This window comes from Chelonoidis abingdonii, chromosome 1 (genome assembly GCF_003597395.2).
Source record: "Chelonoidis abingdonii isolate Lonesome George chromosome 1, CheloAbing_2.0, whole genome shotgun sequence".
NCBI classification, from domain to species: Eukaryota; Metazoa; Chordata; order Testudines; family Testudinidae; genus Chelonoidis; species Chelonoidis abingdonii.
In genome coordinates this window covers 56,799,088-56,826,722 of record NC_133769.1, presented here as the reverse complement: position 1 = coordinate 56,826,722, position 27,635 = coordinate 56,799,088, and the positions used below count along the sequence as shown (strand labels likewise).

The window sequence follows — 27,635 nt, the reverse complement described above, 5'->3', positions numbered from 1 at the left end:
CTAGTTAATGGGAGCCATCAAGATTCCAAGCCACCATTAGTGGCCCACACTTTGCGTAATTACAATAGGACTTCAGAGTAATACTTCATATTTCTAGTTTTAGATACAAGAATGATACATGCATACAAATAGGATGAACACACTCAGTAGAATATAAGCTTTGTAATGATATCTTACAAGAGAACTTTTGCATAAAGCATATTCCAGTTACATCATATTCATACTTATAAACATATTTTTTATAAAGCATATGGAGTGCAACATCACAGCAACATGGGATTCATCAGAGAGAAACCAGATTGTATGGGAGAAGCAAATGTCTCATGGGGAACTGGTATCTTCTCAGGGGTGTCTGACAGGGACTGATATGCATAAGATGCCTATATGGATCCAGAAGCCAGGAATGAATATGCCTGCCCTTTTGTACCCCTTACAATTATAGAAATGCAGAAAGTCTGCTTGTAGTCCCATGCACTGCCCCAGGTTCGAGGTGAATTCTGTCCTCTCTCATCACCACACAAGACCAGTTTACTGAATGTTGGCAAGATCTCACCGATAAAGAGCTATGGAAGTTATATATAGATATACTCATGTAGCAAGATGAGACCCTAACCCTTAAATTTTAACATTAAAAACAACAAAGATCATTTACTTTTGTACAACACGAAGCACAATAGGGCCTCAGTACCTACCAGGATCCATAGGAGCCCAATCAAAAACCCACTGAGACAATGGAAAGGCTGCCATTGACTTCAGTAAACATTGGCTCAAGTCAAAAAATAAGTAATACTGTAATAACAAACTGTCCTTCTGTCCTTGTTACCAAAGAAATCAACTTTCCAAGACATAAAAAAGCATAGCATTCAAAGGAGAGAGTCAGTTCTCTCCAGAGACCAAGTGACAAATCAGTGCTCACAGGTGGAATATGAAAAATCCAATATCTCTAAAGATAGAAGATTCAATAGAACAGAAATAGTACCCATGTCATATCTAGTTTCTATGGCACTGAATTAGTTAATATAGTAGAGGGAAAAAATGTCATGAAATTTGAAAGTACAGAATAGTGGGGCTTCTATAACAGGTTGAGTGGTAGGGTTCATACTTGAGGGGAGGATTGATAAAGTTAACTGTTGACTGAGTTAACTGTTTTCTTTCAAGACTCCATCAAGTACAGAAATACTTAAATTAGCTAAGGGGTATTATGAAATTCAGCTTGATCTATTTAAAGTAATTGGACAAACCAGAACTAAATTATATATGGTATGTTTAAGTTAAGAGACAACTGTATAAGGAGAATTTAAGAAGGTATTTTACAGAGAAAGTAAAAAATAGGAGGAATTATTATTTATTTGTATTGTGGTAGTACCTAGGGGCCCGATTCAAAGAACAGGACCCCATTGTGCTAGGCACTATATGAACATAACAAAAAAACCTTGCCCCCATTTGCAAAAAGCTTACGGTCTGCAGGGCCGGTGCCTTAAAGATTTATACACATGCTTAACTTGGCAAATTGAGTGTAGTCCCACTTACTTTAATAGAACCACTCACAATGCATAAAGTTAAGCACATAAGTAAATCCTGGCAGGACTAGAACCTAAATATAGGTTCTAATTGAGGCAACTAAGTCAATTATTAATATATTTAAGCAAAACTTGGGCAATTATATGGAATTTAATGATTTTAAAGGGTATTAGTTTTGGCTCAGGAATAACTCATAGCATTCTAGGGGCTAAGGGTTATCAGTTTGTTTATATGGAAATGCTTTTTCCTATCCCTCTGGCAGAAAACGTTAATGATTTATAAAGTGAAAAATACCAAAGTTTTAAAAAGTGTAAAGCTATTTAAAACACATAACATTTAGGCAAGAGGTAGCTGAGTAGTCATGAGTCCATTTCAGACACAGAGACTGGGCTTCTTCAGGTTCTTTACTACCATATAACAAGAAGTGCTACTTCATGCTTTTTAAATAATATATTGATAAACATTTCCAAAATCTGTATAGAATTGTCTTATTTCTGAGCTTTACTTTAGTCAGGTTCTCACATATATTATATTTCCCCATGCTAACCAGGGGGAAGGCACATCAAATGTTCTTCAGAAGCTGTCTGTTGCTGCACTACCTTATGCCCTCATTCCAGGTTTTCAATACATTTCCTCAGCAGCAGAAGTCACCTAGGACAGGAATATACTCTGTGTGCCTCCCTTCTGTAACTCACTCCTTACAACCCCAAACCAAAGAGCATTAGCGTCAATGGGCAATTTCCAATCACTCAGTGAGCCTTAGATCAGGCCCTATGGGAGTGAGAGTGGGAACATTATGTACGTAGCACACAATAGAGTGGCATTCTATCTGCTTGCTTCTTGTCATTGTTTCAATGGCTTCTCAGATATCATCTCAATAGTATCAGAGGGGTAGCCGTGTTAGTCTGGATCTGTGAAAGCAGCAGAGAATCCTGTGGCACCTTATAGACTAACAGAGGTTTTGGAGCGTGAGCTTTCGTGGGTGAATACCCACTTCGTCAGGTAGTGGAAAATTTCCAGGGCAGGTATATAATGCTAGCAAGCAAGCTAGAGATACGAGGTTTAGTTCAGTCAGGGGAGGGTGAGGCCCTGTTCTAGCAGTAGAGGTGTGAACCAAGGGAGGAGAAACTGGTTCTGTGAATGAGCTCGCAATACAGAACCAGTTTCTCTCCCTTGGTTTTCACACCCTCTCGGCCTAGAACAGGGCCCAACCTCCCTGACTGAACTATTGCTTGCTAGCATATATATACCTGCCCCTGGAAATTTCCACTACCTGCGTCTGACGAAGTGGGTATTCACCCACGAAAGCTCACGCTCCAAAACCTCTGTTAGTCTATAAGGTGCCACAGGATTCTCTGCTGCTATCTCAATAGTGCCCATTGCCGCTGCCTTCAAACAAGAAGTGAAGGCTGTAAATCAAATTATTACCTCAAACTAAAAAACTAAATTTAGTAAGTACATTTAATAACTTGAGAGTTTTAAATTAGATAAGGTTTAAAAATAGAAGCAGTGTTAGGGATGTGAAAAACAGCAAGACCCGCCTGTGTTTGTCAGATACTTAAAATAGTAGAATTTAAGGATAACATATTACCCATCTTTTTAAATATAAGCTCAATGCAATGTAAAAATATTTTAACTCTATGAGTGTTCATATCATTTTACTCGATTATTTAAATATACCAATGAATAATTATTTTTACTATTGAACAATAATGAGAGAATTTAGAAAGAAAAGGTACTTACCTTTACTATATGTAGTAAACTGTTTCAGTACAGATCCAGAATCATTACCTACAAGTGAATACAGACAGAATTCAATCCAGTTTTGGAGGACTGTTTTTAAAAATAATTTTCTAATGCCAGACTGTTACAGCTTATTGTTTATATTTGTATAACAGATTTTGCAACACTCACTCATGAGCAGTGTTTCCAAGAAACAACCTGGCATTAATCATTTCCTATGGGTTTCCAGTTAGTCACTCTGTGAGAAACAATTTAAAACATATTCATAAAATCCCATCTTTATTAACTATAAATGCAAGATTAGCATGAGTGATTTTGGTTTCCCTGATTACTTAAATACAAGTTATTATACAGTTCTAAAATCAATACAAATGACCTAAAAGATCATTAATATCTTATCTCAAAAACTTTGTCCTCAACTGTCTCTCACATAAAACTATGCCAAGCTCACTGCTTGAACACATGCTCTGCATCACCCTCACCGAGCTCCAACCTTCCCTGCCCCACAACTAATTATTCCTCCACAGACTATATTTCCTGTGATTTCTCTTCTTATTTCAGTCTTACTTTCACATGCTAGATTTCTTTCTCCTAACCACTCAGAATCCTTCTTGATGGACCAAAAGGTCCTCTCTGATATCTTACTCCCAAATCTGCTCTGATTTACAGCTGCAAGTATCACCCATCTGCCTTTAACTGCATCCTCTAGCACATTTTAGGACTACACAGGTCAAAATCAAACATCTGGAAATAAACAAGTATCTGATGTGGACCCATGGATCCAATGGTAGATTGGGATATTTCTATGGATGATACAGATTAATAACCAAGCATCCACATTCTGCCCATGAGCAATTTCCTAAGGCTTTAAGATATAATCTCACCTTTAATGCAAAGTGGACCATACTCTTGCCATTTTAGGACTCAGCCACATAACTTTTAGCTTTCCATCCCCTGCCCCCACCTATGTCTCCTATCCTCATTATTGTGCTTCAGTTTCTATTACTGCAGGAAGGCTTTTTAATGAGCAATAGGGTAAGTATTGTCCTAAGTTCCAAAACACAGCGAGTTAGATGAGTGATTATTTAAAAGATAACGATTTTTAGAAATAATACTCTAGAAATAACACTGGAGCTGCAGTGAAGGTAAGAGAGAAAATTATGTTGAAGGCAGTGCAGATAAGGGGAAGAGTGGAAGAATAAGGGGAGGAAGGGGAAGTTAGGGTGACCAGATGTCCTAATACTATAAGGACAGTCCTGATATTCAGGGCTTTTTCTTATATTGGTGCCCATTACCCTCCACCCCATCCCAGTTTTTCACACTTTCTATCTGGTCACCCTAGGGGAAGTAGAGAAAGAAAGGTGAGAGTTTGGTAGTGACAAAGTGACAGAAGAAGTGTGAGGGGTGTAGGCCATAGAATAGGAGTACTTTGACACTCAAGACTACAGCTCAGCAAATGCTGTGCTAGTTCTCCATCAAAGGCATACCTCCTCCTCCCCTCACAACGTATCTGTCACAGATTGTCAGTAAACCACCTAGACCTGTGTGGATGATGTGGAGAAACAGCAAGGTGGTCGAGAGGCAGTGCAACAACACTTGAGGTCTTCTGGGGACAGGACAAACCACTGCTGTGTTCTAAATTGAGTGTAAGGAAATAAAAGGTCTTATTTAGCTGTCACCCTCTTCAGGCAGGGTACCAACTGCAGGAGACTCACTTTGCACCAGCTGGCGAGTCACTGGTGACAAGTCAAACAATAGTCCCCTCTTCCCGCCAGGGGGCTCTAGCAAGCAGGGAGCAGCCTCTCAAGCTGTTCCTGGCCCCAGCCAGCCCTGTCTCACAGAATGGGATCTGTGCTCCTTCACACTCAGATCCCACCAGAGCTGTGCTCTCCCCCTTTTAATCCCTCCCTCCAAGCCTGACAGCAGGTGTAGCAGGGCAAGGCTGATTCAGCCCACAGCAGCTTTCCTGGTCAGTGTGGAGTTTGTACAACTCATAACAACTTGTCATTTGCACGGTCATTAGTTTTAGGACCAGACCCATAAACGCACTCAAATACCCAACCCTCAGATTAAGGCACCTAAGCCTCACTTTTAGACGCCACTGTGATCCACAAAAACATTGCTCAGCATCCTGGTAGACACCTGAACTCACTCCACATCTAGGTTTTACAATAAAAGTTCCTAGATGCCTGTTTCCACCTCTGAGCATTTGTGCTGCTGCCTCCCTCTAGGCATCTGGACATTCACCTCCTACCTAAGCCCCAGTGTGATCCATGAACTGGGGGAAGACAGGTGCTTCTCTACTAACTCACCTGGACAAAAAGTACCACCATTCCTCCTTCCCCTAGCCCTTTCATAAAGAAAAAGGACACATTTGCATCACAGTTTATAATCTGGATTGAGAAGACATGATGAGATACAGAAAAGTTAGCCTCAAGGGCCTTGTGATGAGATATATAAACCACACTGGAATAGCAGGGGTTAAGAAGCAGATCCGAGCCCAGATTACTCTGCCCCACTGCACCCGCAGAGCCTGCTCCAGCAGGAGGAGGAACTGAAAAGGGAGCCGGACAGCTCAGAGGGGAGGGATGGAGAAATGAGACAAGACAGGGACAATAAAGGCAGAGAGACCTATCTTGGGAGACCCTGAATAAGGTATAGCCAGAGTCCTTACTGCAAGTGGCAGCTATCCCAGGCTCTGGAGGAGCAGCTAGGGAAAGGATTCCAGTGAGAGGTAGCTGGGAGCTCTCTCTCTCTTGGGTTGAATACTAAGAGAAGCCTTGGAGGCTGACTGGAGATACGGGCTGATCTGGGACTACAGCCTGCCTAAAACCCAGGGTAGGGGGAGAGTGGCAGACCCCAGGTGAAGACAGTGAAACCAGGAAGCTAGACCAGCATGAAGCTGGGGCTAGCATGCAAAGAAAACGGCTGCCAGCTGAGCCGAAGATTCAGTTGTTTTGTGCTATTTCTTCTTGGACTTTAAGACCTGGAGGGGAAATGGCTCAGGGAGGGAGCCCCAAAGGACTCCAGAGAGTTTGTTATCACCGCCTCTCATAGAGCCCTGGGTTGGCCTCTTGTGGAGAGTGAAGACCCAGGCTTCCCTACAACCCCACCCTGTTGGTGGAAAGGGCTTAAGCCCCTTTCTCCCCTTCCTTGGAGAGGATGAAAAGATAGAGACATTGTAAGCCCTGAGGCAAGGGCATGCCACCCACAGGATAATTACAAACAATTATACAAAATATGTGAAGTTTTCATAGAAATTCTGTTGATTAAAAATGTGTTAACTAGTTCCTGTCATGTATTTAGTGGAAGATCCTAACATTCAAAACAAATCTAGACTTCTACATTTTTTTCAAAATATGCTTGTTATATAAAACTTTATTTGTTTTGCTGTTTAGATGTATGCCCCTCAAATGAAGCCAACAGCTGTTGCAGAATACAAGAAGCAAACAAAGATGAAAGATCAATAGGCATCCATTTCAATGGAAGGTGGTAGAGGCAACAGGTGGTTAGAAATATGCTGGAATAAATTCAATGCATTCTACCCCTTTCAACAGCATTTTGGATAATATTAGTCCATCATTTATAAGTATTTCACCTGTTTGAGTATTAATTTTTAACATCTAGTGAACCATACATTATGGAGAAACCTGTAACAGCTATACAGTTGCTAAAATAAAACAGGACCATGTTTTTTACTATGTAGATCAGGAAATTAGAAATGAATTTGCAAGTGTGATAAGATAGAATACTACAGAAAAAATAGGAAGTAATGTAATGGCATTTGAAGATAGACTGGAACAGAGCACCCATTGGAGACTGTTGTTACTATTAGGAACTCTTGAGAATACAGTGTGGGAAACTGCAAAGTCCATTTATCCAGCAGGCTTAGAAGGATTGGAGATAAAATTCTCCTGTCTGTGTGCTTACTTTACCCTGGGCCCAGGTATACTTTCAAAACAGGGATTCTGACATGCTTTTGTAAACCTTGATCATTTATCTATCATGAGTGATTGTTTGCAGAGACTATCCCAAAGCTGGATGCATTAAGCTTCCAGACAAATTTTTTAGCCCAAATGCTTGTCTAAACATACCTTTTTTTTAATAACCACATTGGATATGAAGCATTAGGTGGGATAATCAATAGAGACAGTGATCCAATTTTTAATAACTTCATAATAGGCCTGTGTTTGTTTCACAACATCTGGAACAATTTAACATTGATTTTGCCTGTTGTTTCTGGCAGTCCCTTACCATGACATCTTTAATCAGTTACACAGGAAAGAAAACAGAAGTAACTTAATTCAGATTTAGTTCTCAGACGATTCATTCAGTTTGCCAGTTCATGATGCAATATTGAATCAAAAATCATTTTAAAAGACGGCTGACATTACATCAGATTTTCCCAGGGAATAGAAATAATTTATATTATGACTTTCCACCGAGTAAATTACAGAATGAGGAAAAAGACAACTCAAGTGAAAATGGACAGGGATTAAAAGAGGTACAGAGTGAAAGTTACCAACAGCTGCAGCCTGGAATCAGGAAGGTAGATTGAGCAGGAGATTGATATTTTATTGGGGGAAAATAGTGTCCAATTGACTTCCATGGCAAAAAAATAAACTGTTTTGGGAAACCAATCAAATAATTATATCTTGAATATTCTCGCCTTCCCCCCAAAAATACTGGGCTTTTCTAGAGTTTGCATGAAATTTCACGACATCTGATACTATGAAAAATCATTAACATTTTTAGATAAAATTCTTAAAAAGTAACTTTAAATCAACTTACTACCTTTCTGGTAGAATTCTAAGATTTAAAGTATGTATATATTTAACATGTCCTCCTTCTTAAAATAATCCATCTTGGAGAATGATTTCTACCAATTATTGTTTGTTTAAGGGATTTACTCACCACTTGAAGTGGAAAACTGACCACACCTATAACTAAGGAGGCACCTCTGTACCTTTAAGATACCAGAAGATATAAAAAGTACTGGACCAAGTCACACTATTGGGAAACCTTAAAGGAGTCAGATTGGAAAAATACTGCTGGTACTCTATTCCAAGCCTTCCTCACAAAATAAACTATCCACATGAGATATTACTCCCACTAGACTGTACAGATGTTAAAATATAACAGTGCATGCCCCTCTGGGCTCAGCTACCCCTCAGTGGGGTCCAAATACACCCAAAGCTCCAGCATGGTGTCCAGAGGAGTATATGACCTTCTTGAGCTAACTCTCCCTTGGATGGGAATTCAAATTGCCCATTGAGCAACCCTAGGCTCTAACGGCTTGGCTCTTTCTTGAATGGGCAGGTGAAGAGGGAGTAGCTGTATTCTCTCAGGCCCATTCACTCAGTGGTAGTGCCAAATGAGCTATGTCACAGTAGTTTGTGCAGATCTTCACAATACATTGCTCCCTCTTTCTGCTTTAAGGAGCAGCGAGTTAACAATGATGACATTTGAAGTATTATTACTGGCTTCTGAGGAGTACACATGGAAATGAATGGGGCACGTCACACCTCTTAGAGCTTGTTTATAAATGCAGGCAGACAGCACTGCACCAGTTAGCCTGGAAAATGCAACCTAAGTGTATCTCAGCAACCATATCTACTACAGACTATTTTATTTTTATTATAAAATAAGTCAAGTCTTAGACTGTGAAGAACAAGAAGGCAGCATGAAAGAGGTGTCAAAATGCCACATAGGAGCTGAATCTGAGCTTTCACCTTAACTTTAGCAGTTCCAGCACTCAGGGGAAAAAAATAAATAAATGAAAAATAAAAATAAAGAACACCACCACAGCATGCACTTCTAACTTTCTATTAACATAAAGTTTACAACTTAATTAACTTCTTATTTACAACTTAATTAACTTCACTGCTTTTAAGAAATATCCCATGTTTATTAATGTTAGCATAATAATGGTCCTGATTAGGATCAGTAACTCTCACCTCACTCAGGTAAAAGGAGCAGAGAAATGAGCAGAGCAAACCTTAGAACATGTTACCTTTGCAGAAAACCTGCATTCTCTCTGACTGCCTCCTCACCAGTTTTCCTGCCTGGTTCCTGGCCACAGTCCTACAGAACAACTTATTTTCCCTCTCCCCCTAAACATCTAACTCTGGTACACAACAGTCGTATAGCTACAGCGGTCACATTGCTAAGTGCAAATCTGGCTTTACAATTTGTGGGAGGAAAAAGATGTAATTACAGTAATAGCAGAATGGGTTTTCCCTAATTTTCTCTCCATAACTTCGCTTTTGAGGCCAAGGGTGGCAGATTTGCATCCAAAAGGAGATTTTTTCAAAAGTTATAAGAAGCTAACCACAGGACTATAACTGAAATGGTCTTGCTACAGAATTTACTACTCAGCAAATACTATTGTGTATTCAAAAATGAACTGGTGCTCCAGAAAGGGTCTTAAGTGTTATCCACTTTGGATAAATACTTAGAGAGTCATTGGGCCAGAAGTAGGGAGCATGTTTAGGGAATAAACCTAAGAGGTGGGAGACCCAGGGCTCACTCCCCCTGCTTCAATGACCATTTAATTATTTATTCAGAGTGGAACGGCTTCAACATTAAAGCCCCGCAAGGGAATAGCCCAGCAGTTAAGTGGCGAGAGACCCTTATTCAAATCCTTTCAGGCAGAGGGAGAAACTGAACCTGGGTCTCCCACATCCCCGCTGAGTATTCTACTCACTGGGTTAAAAGTTATAAGGGAGGCACCAACGTGTCCGCTGGGCCCCTCAGACAAAATAAACCAGGTGAAGAAAGAGGTTCCCCCACCTGAGGATCCTGCTGGGGTTTAAGCATCAGAGAGGTAGGCAGACGCCTAAACTGAGGCATTGCGCTCATGCCCACAGCAGAAATATAGGTGTTTAGGAGACTTTTATGGCAAAATTTTTCGCCACCAACAACTTTAGGTGACAACCAAGCAGCGGTTTTCAGGCTCTCAGTCATGCTTAAATTTTGGACCTAGGGGTCTAAATGGGAAATTAGACACTTAAATCCATTTGTGGGTCTAGGCCTTATTTACTCCTGAACTTTTAGAACCAAATTTTGCTCTCAGATGTATGCTCAACAATTGTCTAAAATGGGAACCCTTCATTAGGGCTGCCAACTTTCTACTTGCACAAAACCGAAATCCTTGCCCTGCCCCCTGCCCAGTGCCTCCTCTGAGGACCTGCCCACGCCTTGCCCCTTCTCCGAGGCCCTGACCCTGCTCACTCCATCCCCTCTTCCTCTGTCACTCACTCTCCCCACCCTCACTCACTCACTCATTTTCAAAGAGAAAGTAGATTTAGACTGAGACACATGGAAACCAAGAATGAGTTCTAAACTAAGAGTCCTGTACAATAAAGGTAGAAGAATGATCACCTGCTGAACTGTTGAAGCAACAATGGAAGCCCTAAGGGATGGGTGCTAAGAGAGGATAATAGCTATCAGGGTAAGGTTCAGGTAGTAGTAGGAAGGACAGTTACATGCTTAGGCACTGGATTGGGACTCAGGAGGTTTAGGTTCAGGTCTGCCACAATCTCTGTGTGACCTTTGGCAAGGTAAGTAGGTGCCTAACTTTCACTGAAGTCAATGGGAGTTAGGTGCCTAAATACCTTTCAGGATCTGTGCTGTAATCTCACTACATCTCAGCTTTCTGCCTGTAAAATGGGTATAAAAGTAATTCCCTTCCCTCTGCTTTGTCTGTCCTCTGTTTTAAAGCGTAGTCTTTCAATATGAATTTGTATAGTGCTTAGGACAATGGGGTCCTGATCTCAGTTGAGCATGTAGGCTCAACCATAATACACACAACAAACAGAAATAGCTGGAGCTTAACCAAGCTTAATTAAAGTTAATCCACATTTTAAAAAACAATGTAAAGAATACATGGTGAGCGTAACAGGATCACAATTGTTCATGCAAGTCAGTAAACCTCCTGCTGCACTGAAGCACTGCTGGAAGAATGGATAGCAGCTTTATGTGATAAGTCAATCCTAACAAAAAAGCTAAAATTTATAAATAGCACCAAGGTAAATTCTCAGATATGATTACTGGTCCTAAAACATGCTAGTTTTATGCAGTGTCACAACTTTTCTTTTTTAAGGTGATGAATACAGTAGGTTCTCTCGGTGACAAGGGAGAAAGCTGGCATTAACTCCATTCTCCAGTTGTTTTCTTCTGCATTCTCTCATTAACTATTGTGTCGTTTTTCATGATTGTGAGGTTTAGTGAATAGGAACCCATGTTAGCACTAAAGGTTTTCCTAAGTACTGTACATCTGTCAAGGTTGACCAGAACTAATGTATAATTTATCAAATGTAAATTAGACTCTGAAGATGTGAGAAGTTAGACATGGCTCCATGTTACTGGAAAACAGGAAGACAAAAACAGCTTTTTGCACAGGATTCTAATTAAATTTTGAATTAGTTGCCCAGTATGCACTTTTCTTCTGAAGAGGATTCTTACATAATTGTTAATCTATGCTTGTAAGCATTCTGCTGTAGGGGCTGGATTGGTGCGTGTGTATTGGTAATATCTACCCCATTGTGGGTGCAAACAAAATACAAATTATAAATAAGAGGTTTAGTAGAAACGGACAGTAGCCCATGAGAACAAATTTTGAAAGAGAAAGTAGTTAAGAGTAGACAGAGGTAAATAATAATTGGGATAAAATACAACATGATTTTACAACAAGGTAGATTGTGCCAGATGAACTGGATTTCCTTCTTTGAGGAGATAACTGAATTTTTAGAGAAAGGAAATGCAGTAGAGCTAATCTAGCTGGATTTCAACAAGGCATTTGATACGATTCCATATGGAAATTATCAGTTAAATTTGAGAAGATGGAGATTAATATGAGAATTGAAAGATGGGTAAGGAACCGGTTAAAGGGGAGACTAGAGTGGGTCATACTGAAAGGTGAACTATCAAGGCTGGAAGGAGACTACTAGTGGAATTCCTGAGGAATTAATCTTATTTACTATTTTTATTAATGACTTTGGCTCAAAAAGTGGGAGTGTGCTAATAAAATCTGTGGATGACACAAAGTTGGAAGGTATTCTTAATACAGATGAGGGACTGGCAAATCGTATAAGATCTGGATGACCTTGAAAAATGGAGTAATAGAAATGGGATGAAATTTAATAGTGCAAAATCATGCACTTAGGCACTAACAAGTAGTATTTTTGTTATAAGCTGGGGACTTATCAGTTGGAAAAGACAAAGGAGGAAAAAGACTTGAGTATATTGGTTGATCACAGGATAACTATGAGCTGCCAATGTGATGTAGCCATGAAAAAGGTTAATGCAATCCTAAAATGCATCAGGAAAGGTATGCATCAGGGAAGTGTTAGTACCATCACACAGGCAGTGGTGAGACATCATCTGGAATACTGTGTGCAATTCTGGTCTCCCATTTTTAGGAAAAATTAATTTAAATTGGAACAGGTACAGAACAGGGCTACTAGGATGATCAAAGGAATGGAAAAGACCCAGAAAGCTTGGCTTATTAAGCCTAACCGAACAAAGGCTGAGAGGAGATAGGTTTTCTCTCTATAAATACATTAGAGGGATAAATAACTTAAATAACTCCTTCTCTCACTGGTAAGTGCCCATGTGGATACAAAAACAAGTGGATATAAACTGGCCATCAACAAGTTTAGGCTTGAAATCAGGTGAAAGTTTCTAACCATCAGAGAAGTGACATTCTGGAAGGGGAGCTGTGGGGGCAAAAAACCTAACTTGCTTCAAGACTGAGCTTGGTAAGTTTATGGAGGGGATAGTATGAGGAGACTGCTTACAGTGGCATGTACCCGATCTGCAACTCGTAGTAGCTAATATCTCCAATGGTTGGTGATGGGACACTAGATGGAGAGGGCTCTGAGTTACTACAGAGAATCTTTCTGGGTGTCTGGCTGTTGGGTCTTGCTGAAATGTTCGGCGTCCAACTGACTGCCATATTTGAGGTCAGCAAGGAATTTTCCCCGGGATCAGATTGTCAGAGACCTTGAGGGTTTTCCCTCTGCAGCATGGGGCACAGGTCACTTTCAGGTTTAAACTGGTGTAAATGGTCAATTTTCTGTAACCTGAAGTTTTTAAGTCATGATGTGAGAACTTCAGTAACTCAGCCAGAGGTTGTGGGTCTATTACCGGAGTGGCTGGGCGAAGTTCTGTGGCCTGCGATGTGCAGAAGGTCAAATGGGGTAATCAATAGGCAGACTGTGGGCCAAATCTGGACTGCCAGATGCTTTTGAATAGATTGCAAAAATCTTATTATTTCCTTATCATTAGTTATGGTTTTTGTATTATTTTCTCTGGAGTCTGGGCCTTGACTATTCATTGACCAAGAAATGTGGACTTTGACAAATATAATTGATTACCACTGGACTAGATTATCATGATAGTCCCTTCTGGCCTTAAAGTCTAAGAATCTAATACTTTTCTCAATCTAAAGCAGCACAAAATACAATTGTTTTCATTGCAACATTTATTTAGACAGGTTTAAAATTCAACAAGTATATACAAAATGAAGGACTTCGTAGGCAGAACAATCTGGAGCTTTTATTATGGTATGTGCACAGTCACTTCACAAAGAAAGAGGGTAAGTCAAAGGGCAGAAATTCATGTCACACTAATATGGAAACACTTTCAGCCTGAAATGCCAAGGTAATATAAAAAGGTAATACTAGATGACTAATGTGAAAAATTTAAATCATCAAAAAAGCAGGAAACTATACATTGTCTTATGACATTGTTCTCTCATCATTTCTTCGTAGCCATATTTTAATATAAAGAAATCACTTTCCTTTACTAAACAATAAAGTAAGACTATCTGTGATGAATTGGCAGGGCTCAATATTACAGATTACAAGGTATGTACAATACAGATTGAAGAACAAAAGATTATAATAATACAGTTTGAGGACTGTATTGAGAAACCCAGTGTTTGCTTATGGCATCCACAGCTTTCATAATCCTTTGTCAAATAATCAGCTGCAGCCCTGATCATGCGATTTCTAGAAAATGAAATAATTCACATTTTTCTTAAAGGATTTCTGTGGGACTTATCACTGGGTGCAGCTCTCACTTGAGTCATTATGAGTTGCAGGAATTACACAGATAATCAGTAGCGCTAATGATCTTATCCAGAGCATGCAGAATGAAGATCCAAAAACCTCCTCTCCAATACAACATTTGCCTATTTCCCTTCCCAGTTGTTTATAAACATAAACTGTGGTCTATTACAAAAATTACAGTAATAAAAAATCCACCAGATAAGCTGAGGACAGATTTTAATGGTGCTACAGGAAGGAATTAAGAGTATTTAAACATTAACAATTTAAATTAGAATTGTTAGAAAAATCAACCACAATATAAAGTTGCATGTTATAAAAGGAATTTAGAAAAACAGAAGCCTAAATTAACAATTCATTGGATAAGGGAGAGGCATTTTGCTTTGTTGGTTGGTTGTCTGAATATCATCTTCATGAGTCTGGTAGGAATTTGAAATTTAATAATCTTTATCTCCCAACAAAATCTTCAGTGCTACATTTATTCCCCCTAAAATGCTTTTAAACTCAGATGTGTAAATAATTTTGAAAAAAAAAAATTAAGAAAATTTACACTCCTCAGTTTTCTCAATCTATACAAATTCTCCTGGTCCTTAAACACTGTGAATATCTTAAAGTCTACACAGACATTAAGCGCAATAACTCTGCGCATATAAATTATTTTATTGTGCTTTTTCTTAAATATGTGATTAACTCAATCTACACATCAAAATAGTTAATTTTTTCCTGACTACGCTTTCCTTCATTGTTAGCAGTATGAAGTAAATTATTCAGATGCATAATAAATATTTCCGGTGAGTTACAATCAAACTTTCCATATCAGCTAGAAAAAAAAATCTATGCATCATTACCATGATTCCCCCAGTGTTGCTGTGGCTGTGTTGGTCCCCAGATATTAGATACGGAGGGTGAGGTAATATATTTTACTGAACCAACTTGTTTTCATGAGCAAAACAAACTTTCGAGCTTATATAGAGTTCTTCTTCAGGTCTTATCTGTGCAAGCTCAGAAACTTGTCTCTCTCATCAACACAAGTTGACCCAATTAGATACTACCTCACGCCCATTGTCTCTCTAGGGTAATATGTGAAGTTTCCTTAAATCCCAAAAAATTTGACTACTGCTATCCAAATGTGTGTCTCTAAAATGAAAACTACATTATGCCTAAAAACAAAAACAGATCTCAGTTAATATTTTTCATAGTTGTGCTAGAGTCTTCTTGTTGGGCCTTCATATGTGGCAATCTTCAGTTAAGAACAAATCTTGCACTTGTCTCCTCAGCAATAAAAGTTCATTTGGCAGCCAAACCAGTGTGGTTTCATTGCACAAGTGCAGGATGGAGAAAGGATTCTAGAGGGTGCACAACCCCTGCAGAGCAGCGCATAGGTAGCCAGAGAGCGGCAGGGCTGTGGAAACTGCCACGCCGCAGATGTTTTGATTCTCATCCCTGCAGGGCATGCGGAAGGGCAAGGAATCACAAAGGTCACTCAAGACATTGGAGTGGAGATTTCTGCACACGGCAGATCCATAGCTGCTTTCTCTAAGGTCTGGCAGGTAGGATTCCAACCACTTGCACATCTCCTAGCAACTAGCCTGGCAACACAGGAGAAGCTGGGCACAGGATACTGACCATGTCTAACTGTATTTATTTAATCAATAAAGGAAGTAAAGTTAGAGAAGATTCCTGAAATGGGTACCGAATATGCCACAGCAGAAGACATATGCTTTTGGGAAATACTTAGTTGTATGCAAGCACCCACGCTGTCTTCCACCAAAGTGCCCATGGCAATACTTCACACCAAAAGACAAACCATGGAGCCCAACCTCCATCCCAAATGACAAAATTCTCTCAGCCCAATCTTCTAGGTGATTAAACCCTTCTTCCACCAGTAATAACATTTCCTCACCCATCATCTCCAGATTTACTATGCACAGGGTAAGGATATGTCTGTTTGAGGCCCCAGACATCTTAATTTACAGATGACCACACAAAACTTAAGATCAGCTTTGCAATTGTTAAGTTGAGGTCTTCAGCTTCTGTCATATTTTTGAGCTAAGGGAGGGAGCACTGTAGAATCATTGAACTCAACTATTCCTAAGCTAAACTGATGGGCTTTTGTAGAAGTCACTTACATTCTCATTGGCTGGAACGACAGATCAAAGCAATGCAGAGTGTTTGGTAGGGGTAATGATGGGGAAAAATTGGTCATCATAAATTAAGCCATACATGGAAAAAATTGTTGTATTATTGATTATTCTCTTGATAAATGGTTGCAAAGAACGATATACTGAATGTGGTATACAAGGGTCACCAATGGAAAGAAACTCTGCAGTGTAATAAGGGAAAACTGCTGAAAATAATTCAACATGTACATTTTTCTAAGGCATCCTATAAAAAAAGTGGTGTCACAGCCCTGGCAGAGCTCACTCTACTGGACATACACCACACTGCTCTGTTTGGATTCAATCACTAGACCCTTGTGCTATTAAGCTCCTCTTGGTCTGAGTAGGCTTTCCTATTGTTTCTCCCTATCTTCGCCTCTCTGACACATTTCTTGGGCACAGACTCTCTATTTGCTATCCTTCATAGAAATGGGACCTCTCAACCCAACTCCCTTTGCCCCCCAGGACCAGTGTTGAACTCCAACCCCACCCCCAACATTCCTGTAACTTAAGCACACCCTTTCTCAGAGCTCCAACCTTGTGGACACTCTAGGCTTACAGTTCACCTCCTCAGGGACACATGATAGTGGAAACAAAAAAATGGTTACCTACCTTTTGTAACAGTTCTTCAAGGTGAGTTGCTCATGTCCATTCCATTCTAGGATCGCACGCACACGTGTGCGGCCGTCGGAGACTTTTGCTTTAGCGGTATTGGTAAATCAGCTGTATGCCCTCTGAGTGCCAAGCCCATGGATCAGTATATGAGATGATGCCGGCCCTACGCCCTTTCAGTTCAGTCTTGCTGGCAACTCTGACAGAGGGGCAGGAGGACAGGGAATGGAATGGACATGAGCAACAAATCTTGAAGAACACCACTTACAAAAGGTAGGTAACTATTTTTTTTTTTAAGTGCTTGCTCATGTTGGTTCCACTCTAGATGAGTCACAAGCAGTATATCTGGTGGCGGGCTCAGAGTTCACAGCTGTGCAGCTTGCAACGCTGCTCTGCCAAAGCCAGCATTGCCTCAGGCTTGCTGGGTGAGTGCATAATGAGATGAAAATGTATGGATAGTCAACCAGGTAGCAGTCCTGCAGATATTCCGAATTGGCACCTGAGCCAGGAAGGCTGCCAGTGAAATCTGCGCCCTAGTTGAGCAGGCAGTCATGGTCGCCAGTGGAGGCACCTTCGACAGGTCATAGCAGTAACAGATACAGGCATGATCCAAGATGAAATCCTCTGCATGGACACTGGGTGGCATATCATCCTGCTTCAGTTTCCTCCCCACTCTCGAGCATTCTTGAGGTATAGGTCAGAGTCTGCTAAAAAAACCAATACCCCCTTTCTGCATATGGCTTTTCCTCTGAATCATGGACTCTCTCTCAGCTTCCTTCTTCCTTGGCTGGTCCTACAGTTAAAAAAGACCCCTCTGCTATGATAACATGCTCCTATGTTCCTCTTTCCTGCCCAAGTTTTGTCTCCATGAGTACATCTTAGTTTCTCCAGAGTCTCACGGGCTCTCTAGTTCTTAAGAATCAGCACAAACAGGTTAGGTTCTTTGTTTTCCTGTTTGCGGATTTTCTACTTTCCAAACTCCAAACCCCTGTGGAAAAGTTGAAGAGAACTGGTTTCAACTAGGATGCGGCCAACCTATTTGTCTGAAAGTGCTTCCTAAGAGGAGGATCAAAGTTTAATGATCCCCACTGTCCCTGGACTGGGGGGACATAAGACACAGCCTTGACAGTGGATCATGGCTTTGACATACACTGAGGCATTCAATGATAACAATTTACTAAAACCAACCAGAATTCATAAGTTGTACATAGATTCCCCAAATAATCATAAATGGTGATCAACAACTTTTTGTATCATGCAGGAATAGATATATATGATCTATTCTGAGTTTGCTTCTGCCTAAGGATACAAAATATGCACTTGTGTAACTCATAAAAAGTTGATGCTTTCTTTGCATATGCAGACACAGTGGCTAGATTTTTCCACGCTATCCAGTGAACTAGGCTGCATCTATCTTGCATATATCAAAGTCCAAATGAAGATCTACAGTAGATTTCCACAGAATACTTAAAAAAAAGACTTCTTCTGAATCTGGCAATTGAAATGGTATAAAGGGATATGAGGTGTTCAGACTTAGGCTATGAGTCACAATAGCAAGGACTTCTGGGATTTTCCTTTAGCTTTTGTCAAAGCTGTTCATGATAATTTACTTCCTTTTCATAAGAATCCTCTTTAAACCCTTTGTGCACTTTTTCACATCCTTTTAAGCATCTGTATTAATATGCACGCACATATGGCCTTTCCCATAACTTTTTCACAACAAAACTCTTCAAAAAGTGCAGAGGGTTGATTTGCAGTTTAGTTTCTTGGTACAGTCTGATAACATAAGAGTGAGAAAATTCAAACTTGCCCTTATCGCTTTTGCCATAAGCAAATGAAAGACTCAGTTAACTATCACTTCTTTAATAAAGAAAAAATTACAGGGCACAAGAATCACCTGAATCATATTCTAAATAGAGAAGGGCTCTTCTCACATCTTTTTCCTAGACTTTTAAAGTACTCTCACGAACCATTTGGAAAATACCAAATACCATAAGCAACAGGAGAGCAATTATTGTAAGTGCACAACCAGTAAGCAAGAGCACTTCTATAATTCCACTAGCACACAGGCAAGAGGGCCTATACAGAAATGTAATGAAGTACAGAATCAAAGACATGTCATTTAAAAGCCATTTTATGAGCAATAAAAAGAAATATGAAAGTTATTTAAGCCACTCTCCCATTTGCTCCTGAAATTACAGCTATTATAGAATGCCTCAAGTGCTTTCTGAACACTATAAGTTCTTTTAAAGTTTGACTGTAGTAACCTTAATTGTCACAAAGATTGAAGCTGCAATTCTTTTGTTGGGGGCGGGGGTTGAGTAGAGGTACTTTACTAGCCTTAGTGGGAATGCTTAGTGGAATGATTTCAATACACTTTATAATTTGATTTGATTTGATTCAGTCTCATGTAAAGTTTAGTGGAATAATGAAGGTCCCAGATGCAACTAAAAAGTTATTAATGCCACATCTCAAAGACACAAATTTCACTCTAAATTTCACACATAAATTTGCCTTAGATTGCTGCCATATTAAGTAGTAAATGATTGGTGTACAGGCTAATTGAGTTTTACATCTGCTAATATCAGTTCACATCCTTTAGGGGATTTGTACTCCAAGCTCATAGCTTATTTCCGTTTTAAATTCAGATATTTGGAAGCTCTTTTAGCAAGTACAGTCCTTATAGAACAGGCAAAATTAACAAGGAACACAAACTCATTTTATTAAAGGGAAAGCTGGTAACAACCCCTATATTTAGGCAGCCTAACACTTTCCACACTACATGATTCTTATACTCTTTTCTTTGAGATATTGAGGCTTTTGATATTCAGCTGTGAGACGACCCTCAAGACTACAATAGAGCCTTCTCTTTGACCTATGAAATTCGATTTATTTTTTGCAGAGATAAAAATCACCATCTCCCTTCTGTCAATTGTGTTCCTCAAGGAATGTTTTGGCAGCCTGTAATACAATAACTAAACCAACAAATATTCTAAGGTCACGATCACCCACTGCCACCACAGAAGCACAGTGTCTACTGGAACTCATAGGACCTCTTAGAGCAACTGTAGTAGCAGCACTTCAGTCATGCATGCAAGAATGCTCTGGAATAGCATTCTGGCACTTTTATGGGTAGCCAAAACAGCATTCTGGTACTTCTGACTCAGCTCCCTGCTCTGGAAGGAGAGATGGTGGTTTGGTAACCTGGGCGTCATCTCCTCATGCTGCCTCCTCCACCTTTTCCGGGCATCCTCTGGAAGAAAAGATGGTGGCTTGGTAACCTAGGCCACTCAGGTTACCAAGCTGATCTCTTTCCTTCTGAAGTGAGGATATGAGTCCGGAGAGTCCTCCTGGGCTCCCCTGAGATCCACCGAGGTTATCAACCCACCACCACTCCTGTCGGTAGCCAGGTCTAGTGAATTCTAGCACTACTACTTTTAGGACTCAAGTAGTCTGTAGTAGAGGATGAGAAGCAGAGCTGAGAGCATCTAGGGGCTCATGTTCCCTTCTGGGTGCACTGCATGGGACAAAAACCAGGCCAGGTTTTCCCCATTGGTAAACAGCTTTTGGACCCAGCAGCCCATTCCTCCCTTCTGTAGGAAGTATAGGTGGCTGGAGCTTCCCCAACTCCCATAGCTGAGAGTAGAGCAAATACAAATGCTAGGTTCTCATCAACCTCCCTTTAAATCAGATCAGGCACATGGCCCCAGTGGCCTGTCTCTACTCTGTAGGCAACACAAGAGTCATGAGCTCCCTCAACCCCAGGCATGGTGAGGAGAGAGACAGAAAAAGAGAGAAAGCACATGCGCAAGACTGGGCAGGGCTCCTCCCACAGGCCGCCCACAGGACCCAGTATCTGGGGCAATCATCCCCTTTCTGAGATAACAGTTTTGTCCTGCAGCCAACTAATTATGTTAGTTCTGTAGCTCAAGTGGCGACAGTCTGTTTTTTCTACAAGATCCCTGCCTCATTCAGTGCACAGAACGGATGCACAAAGGGGCAAACTTAAGATTGTGTAGGCAATCATAAATTGGACATATCTGAACTCTCAAATATTGGCTTTGCAACCAAAATACCACTCTTTTAAACACAGTTTTGCATGTCATTTCTCATATATCTATAGTTCCTATCTGAGTTTAACTTTATTAATAAAGGCCAGTGAACTAAATATGCAGATATTCTTTAAACCAAGTCTATAATAATAGCATGAGAATTTACAGTGTTAGTCTGGGTACACAGCAGCAGTTAGGTTCTTGGGAACATTGCCAAACAGAGGGAGTTGCAATTTTCTTAAAACACATTTTTTTTGAGGGGGGGGGATCTGCTCAAGAGAAGAATCCTTGAGCAACCCTGTGTGAAATCCTGTCCCCACTAATGCCAATGTGATGGTTTATGCTACTTATGTTTGTGATTTTTTTTTCCAGAGGGTAGGGCATATTTTGAGTAGATTAATGCATTAGGAAATCCTCACTCCAAGCAAAAAATCTAAGACTTGACTGGCTTTAAATCTGATGCAAAAGACCTTCTCCAGCCTTTGTTAGGAGCTTCTGTTATCTGGTAAATCTTTCCTAGTAAATAAACAATTCATCTGAATTCATAAGAAGGCTGAAATAGCAGTCCAGATAGTCATTTCTGTATCATTAATTTAATTTTCTGTTTTTTTTTTTACTGCCCATGCACTTGCAATGGTTTTGTGACAATGTAGTCAGACTGACTTAATTGGAGTTACTCCTGATATACAGTAATGTCAGCAAATCATAGTCAGGCCCTCTCTCCTTTAAATAATAGGGTTTTGGTAAAAGTTTTCTAACAGTTTCAAAAGTCAGTTCCTCAAACTTATAAACCAATAAAGAGGCCCTCATTGTTTTAAAAAAGATTTGGAAATGTGTGTATTATACGGATATGGAATTCTGGAGCAAGATATATGTCATCCATATATGTTTACATAATCTCTGCACAGCGCCTGGACCAGACATGATCCACACCTACTGGCTAAAGAAACTAACAGCAGCGCATGAACGCCTAGCAGCACAGATGAACCAGCTGCTAGCAGCAGGCTCCCACCCAAACTGGCTAACACAAGGAAGGACAGTGCTCAGTGCTGGAATTCATGAAGACCCCCGCATAGGAACAGACCGTCCAACTACCTGGCAAATAACCTGCCTCTTCCACAAACATGGACGTCCCTATGGCATCAATAGCTGCCTAAGCAAAGACCATATGGCAATAACATGAGAACACAGCTCAGAAGGGCAATTGGGAACAACACCAGCAGCTCAAAAACACCCTAGTTGCTCATAGATAAGCATCTGCCCAAGACTCAAGATCTAACAGATCCATCTGACACAGCCTGGAGTGACTCAGCAAAGCCTAAGACTTCAATGCGGCAGTCACGTGGATCTGTGAAATGTCTGGCGCTATACAAAGTCATACAGGACAACTAAAGGACCTTTTCCTCGAGAAACCTCAAATGGGACTATGGAAAGACATACAACACTAGAAGTCAACTCAAAGGCAGCTTGCAACAAGTGGCCATCATAGTTGTGGCAATATACCAAGGTGATGCAACTGTCCCCGCTGCTGTTTCTGCATAGGCTTAAACCCCTCAGCCAGATAATCACAAGGACTGGAGTAATGGTACGACAGGTTCAGGAGTGGAACTACCATGCAGCCACCTCCTCTACATGGATGACAACAAGCTGTATGCTAAGAATGAACGTGACACATCGACTCGCTAATCCACCTGACCGCGGATCTACAGTGAGGATATCGGGATCATTCGGGACTGGAGAAGTGTGGCCGAGGGTAGTGAAGAGAGGGAAGGTAGTCAAGACTGATGGGGTGGAACTACCAGCGGGCCACATAGCAACATACAGACCAGCTACAAGTACCTGGCATCCCACAGTCACATGGAAACCACGATGAGGAAGCAAGGAAGACAGCAACATCCAAGTATCACCAAAGGATAAGACAGGTCCTGAAGAGCCAGCTCAGTGGGAAGAACAAGATCCACGCCATCAAACGGATACGCCCTGCCGGTCATCAGATACCCTGCGCGGTATAGTGAGCTGGCCAAAGGAGACATGGAGGCTGCCGATGTGAAGACCCGGAAGCTCCTCACAATGCACGGAGGTTTCCACCCCAAGTCCAACACCCAGAGACTGTATAACCAGCCGGAAAGAAGGCGGGCGGGGCTTGGTGAGCGTCAAGGCCACTGTCCTGGATGAAACCCGGAACATCCAGGAGTACATCAGTAAGATGGCCCCCAAAGATGAGCTGCTGAGAGAATGCCTGAGGCAGCAGCAGACATGGGAGGAAAGACCAAGCAGAAGAAGTGCCATGGCAAGACAAGACCCTGCATGGGATGTACCATCGACAGATAGCTGAGGTGGCTGACATTGGGAAATCCTACCAGTGGCTGGAAAGGGCTGGACTAAAAGACAGCACTGAGGCACTGATCATAGCAGCACAGGGAACAGGCACTGAGCACCAGATCCATTGAAGCAGGGGTCTACCACACTAGAGAGGACCCAAGGTGCAGACTGTGCAGAGAGGCCTCAGAGACAGTCCAACACATAGTGGCAGGATGTAAGATGCAGGCAGGAACAGCATACACTGAACGGCACAACCAAGTGGCTGGCATTGTGTACAGGAACATCTGCACAGCGTATGGGCTAGACCCTCCCAAGACCAGATGGGGAGATTCCGCAGAAGGTTGTGGAGAATAGCAGGGCTAAGATTCTGTGGGACTTCCAGATCCAGACGGACAGGCAGGTACTGGCCAATCAACCAGACATCGTGGTAATAGACAAGGAGCAGAAGACAGCGGTGTGATAGATATAGCAGTGCAAGTGACAGCAACATCAGGAAGAAGGAATATGAGAAGCTGGAGAAGTACCAGGGCCTGAAAGAGGAACTAGAGAGGATGTGGAAAGTGAAGGCCAAAGTGGTCCAGTGGTGGTAGGAGCACTCGGGGCTGTGACTCCTAAGCTGGTGAGTGGCTCCAACAGATCCCAGGAACAAACATCAAGTCTCTGTCCAGAAGAGTGCAGTGCTAGGAACAGCTAAGATACTGCGCAGAACCCTCAAACTCCCAGGCCTCTGGTAGAGGACCCGAGATTGAGGAAGACACATACCACCCATCGGGGTGAGAGGGGAATTTTTTTTTATATATGAATGAATAAGATGGGAATCAAACACACGTACAGTAGGAGGCACCAAATCTGAATTATCATTGCAGTACTGCAGTAATTGTTTTTAATGCAAAGTGATACTATGCCTTGAAGGTACTTCTATTGGCAGATTATAGGTGTCTAGTGAGTAGTGAGAATTCAGGCATGATCACTGAAAAGTGGGGTGCGGAAAATTAACTGAACGCAGAGAAGACATCTTATAATACAATCTGATGTAGTGTCCTCAGGATAACTCAATCAGTTCTCATAATAAAATATATATCTGTCTGGTTGCTGCTCGGAAATCCTTCTTCCTACTGAACTGATCTGGATGTCCTACACAACAACTGAAAGTTCATGATCTGTAGATGTCCAAGGGAACCTTGGCTTTTTTAAACTTATGAGCAGGTGACCAACTGGCACTAATGATACATTCTTCAACTTTCTTACTGGGAAGGCAGTTCATGTACTTTATGCATCACAAAATTCCTTAGCTAAAAGTCAAATGTTTACTAAACACTTCTGATTTCATCTTTCCTTCTTTTGACAAGCAGGTGGATTTTAAATTTTCCTCACAGTTAATCTTAATTGAGAATAACTCCTAAACCTTTGTTGAGAAGGTTAGAAAGTTTAACAAGAAAAATATGCAATCCATCTGGATACTGAAAGGTAGAAATAGGACTTGACATGTAGAATATGATTTATTGATAACATCCCATCATTCATATCATAAGCCCTCAGCTAATCTATTATAACAAACACCACTAAGAAAAATTTAAAATGCATTTAGTTCTTTAAAGGCTATACAGTCAGGAAAATTTGGTATTGGCAGAAGGATGGACTAGATGACTTAACTCTTGCCAGCTATAGCTTCTACTACATCCAATACAATGGGCTTGTGCATTAAGTTGGATATTTCTGCTAAAGTGATCAGCAGTAAAATAAAGTTTTCAGTGGTAACTTTTAGGCTGTCATGAGTAGGCTTCAGAGGTCAACAAAGAGGTCATGTCTCATTTTTTCATGGAGAACTTTATATGTGAAGCTATGCCTACATTGTAATCAAGAAGTGTGACTGCAGCTTGCGTGGACATACCTGAGCTAGCTTTTCTAGTGATGCAGTGTTAGCATGGGCTAGCTGACCGAGTAATTATCCGGCTTCAAGGAGGGCTTGTATGGCCCGCGCTGCCAAGGCTTCACTGATCCATTACTCAAGCTAGACAGATTAAAGCTAGTTCAGGTATGTCTACACGAGTTGAAATCATATCCCCTGAATGAGTGTTCATCTACCCTGAATCAAAGAACAAACTTCAGGATGTAACAAATGTTCTCCAGCTCAGGGTTTTTAATCCAAACCTACAGCCCAGCCCCTGAGCTCACTCAAGAGGCAGCCGCCAGAGAGGCCTGTCTCTTGGTTGGGAGACCCCAGTGGCCTACAGTGGACTCAAGCCCGGAGGGAGCTGCCCAGCCTGCCCCTCACCAGTTACCCAGAGGGCCCCATGGTGCTTCACCCCCCCAGAGGAGCTACCCAGCCTGTCCCTCGCTAGTTACCCAGAGGACCCCATGGTGCTTGACCCCCCAGAGGGCACCATCCAGATCCAGGTACCTCCAGAGGGGCAGTTCGGAAGTGGCCCCAGGGTAGCCAACCCTAGTCTGGTTGCAGCACTGCCAGAGTCTATGTCAGTGTGTTGCGGCCAGGATCCCCACTGACTCAGCAACAGGTCTTCTGCCGCTATTAGGGCCCCGTGATGGGATGCCATGTAGTGGGTCAGCCTGCGTCGCTCCTGCCACCCAAATGGTGTGTGGCAGTCTCCTCCTCTCCCAGGCCCCTCTGAGCTAAGAGCCTGGGCTTGTTGTTTACCTGCCTTTGCTCAGTCCTTGCCTGATGGCCTAAGGCCTTGACTCACTATTGCCCGCCGACCACGGGCCAGTTGTGAATAACTATCTGTGTTTGCCTCTATTGCTGCTGTGGCAAGAGACTCCCACAGCCAGGCTAATTCCCCATCAGCAACTGGAAGGAAGCAGCGAGGCAGTGTGGTTCCCCGCCACCCCGGAGAAGGATGAGCCCTGGCCAAACCCCTCCACAGTCCCCATTTCCTCTGAAAAATAGTTCATTGTATGTCATAATTGTAATGATAATTTAATGATGACATTGTGGGGTAGGAACTGATTAGTACATTAATACAATATACATGGAATATAAATCTTCTCATTCAAACAAACACATGGGATATTCCAGCAAACATATAGCAGGAGAGACTCCATAGAGCATGCAGAGACCAAGACCTATAAATATTCAGGCAATCAAGTTGTCCGGCTGGGGCTATGGAGTATATAATCAAAACTTAAATCCTTCATGACTTGATAGGAAAATCAATTTTGGCTGCCCTGAAAATACCTGCCAGAAGTAACAAGTAATACTTTTACATTTCTGTAGGAATAAATCCTAAATCAAAGGAAGGCCAATAAAAATTAAAACCGAAGATGCTTGACATTTTACCTTGAAAACGGCTTTACTTTCAGACTGAAAGTACTCTCTGTTCTACAAACTCCACTAGTAATGCTCCAAATCACATTTCTTGTTATTGTCCTATAATCTATATATTAAAAAAAGAAAAAAAGATATTTTTTAGCCAGCATGGTAAGAAGCTGGACTAAGCCACCAACTGTGCCCACTGTACATCTTGCTCTGGCAGTTTCAACCTAGAATACCTAAGTTATTCACTTCTAAAAGCATTTCTACTATTTGGATTTTGGGGGTGAGAGAAACAAAACAGATATTCAATTGAGATTGCTTCAGCTCTCTAAACTGCAAAATCCCCCAATTCTAAAATTAAAAAAAAAATACATAATTCCCCTGTACCAAGAAAACCCATCAATCAATACTGATAGACTCATAGACTTTAAGGTCAGAAGGGATCATTATGATCATCTAGTCTGACCTCCTGCACAATGCAGGCCACTGAATCTCAACCATCCACTTCAATAACAAACCCCTAACCTATGTCTGAGTTATTGAAGTCCTCAAATTGTGGTTTGAAGACCTCAAGCTGCAAAGAATCCTCCAGCAAGTGACCTGTGCCCCATGCTGCAGAGGAAGGCAAAAAACCTCCAGGGCCTCTGCCAAATCTGGGCCCTGCGTAGAAGTCCTTCCTGTACCCCAAAGGTATGCAATCACAGGTTAATAACTCCTGAGCATGTGGCACAGACCAGACACCAGCACCCAGGAAAGAGATTCCTTCTGTACGTAACTTCAGGCCTGTGGATGATCACTGGCGATTTAAACAGGCACTGCAATTTTCTCTCTGCTCAGGGGTGAGAAAAAACACCCCCTGGCGCAGGCAAGATACAGCGCGTAA

General features: G+C 41.4%; 1 protein-coding gene across 5 annotated transcripts in view; it reads right to left on the bottom strand.

The window, feature by feature from the left end:
- CNTN1 (contactin 1) overlaps window positions 1-27,635 on the bottom strand; it is a 507,922-nt gene that overhangs the window by 339,432 nt on the left and 140,855 nt on the right. For 3 of the 5 annotated variants that reach the window (XM_075065761.1, XM_075065747.1, XM_075065743.1), the window contains exon 2: window positions 3,265-3,312. The exons of 1 other annotated variant lie outside the window; for it this stretch is intronic. The gene's annotated coding sequence lies outside the window, so the exon portion shown is untranslated. Of the gene's footprint in view, window positions 1-692; window positions 716-3,264; window positions 3,313-27,635 lie in introns of those variants that run through there. One more of the 5 variants, XM_075065757.1, reaches the window with a different exon arrangement.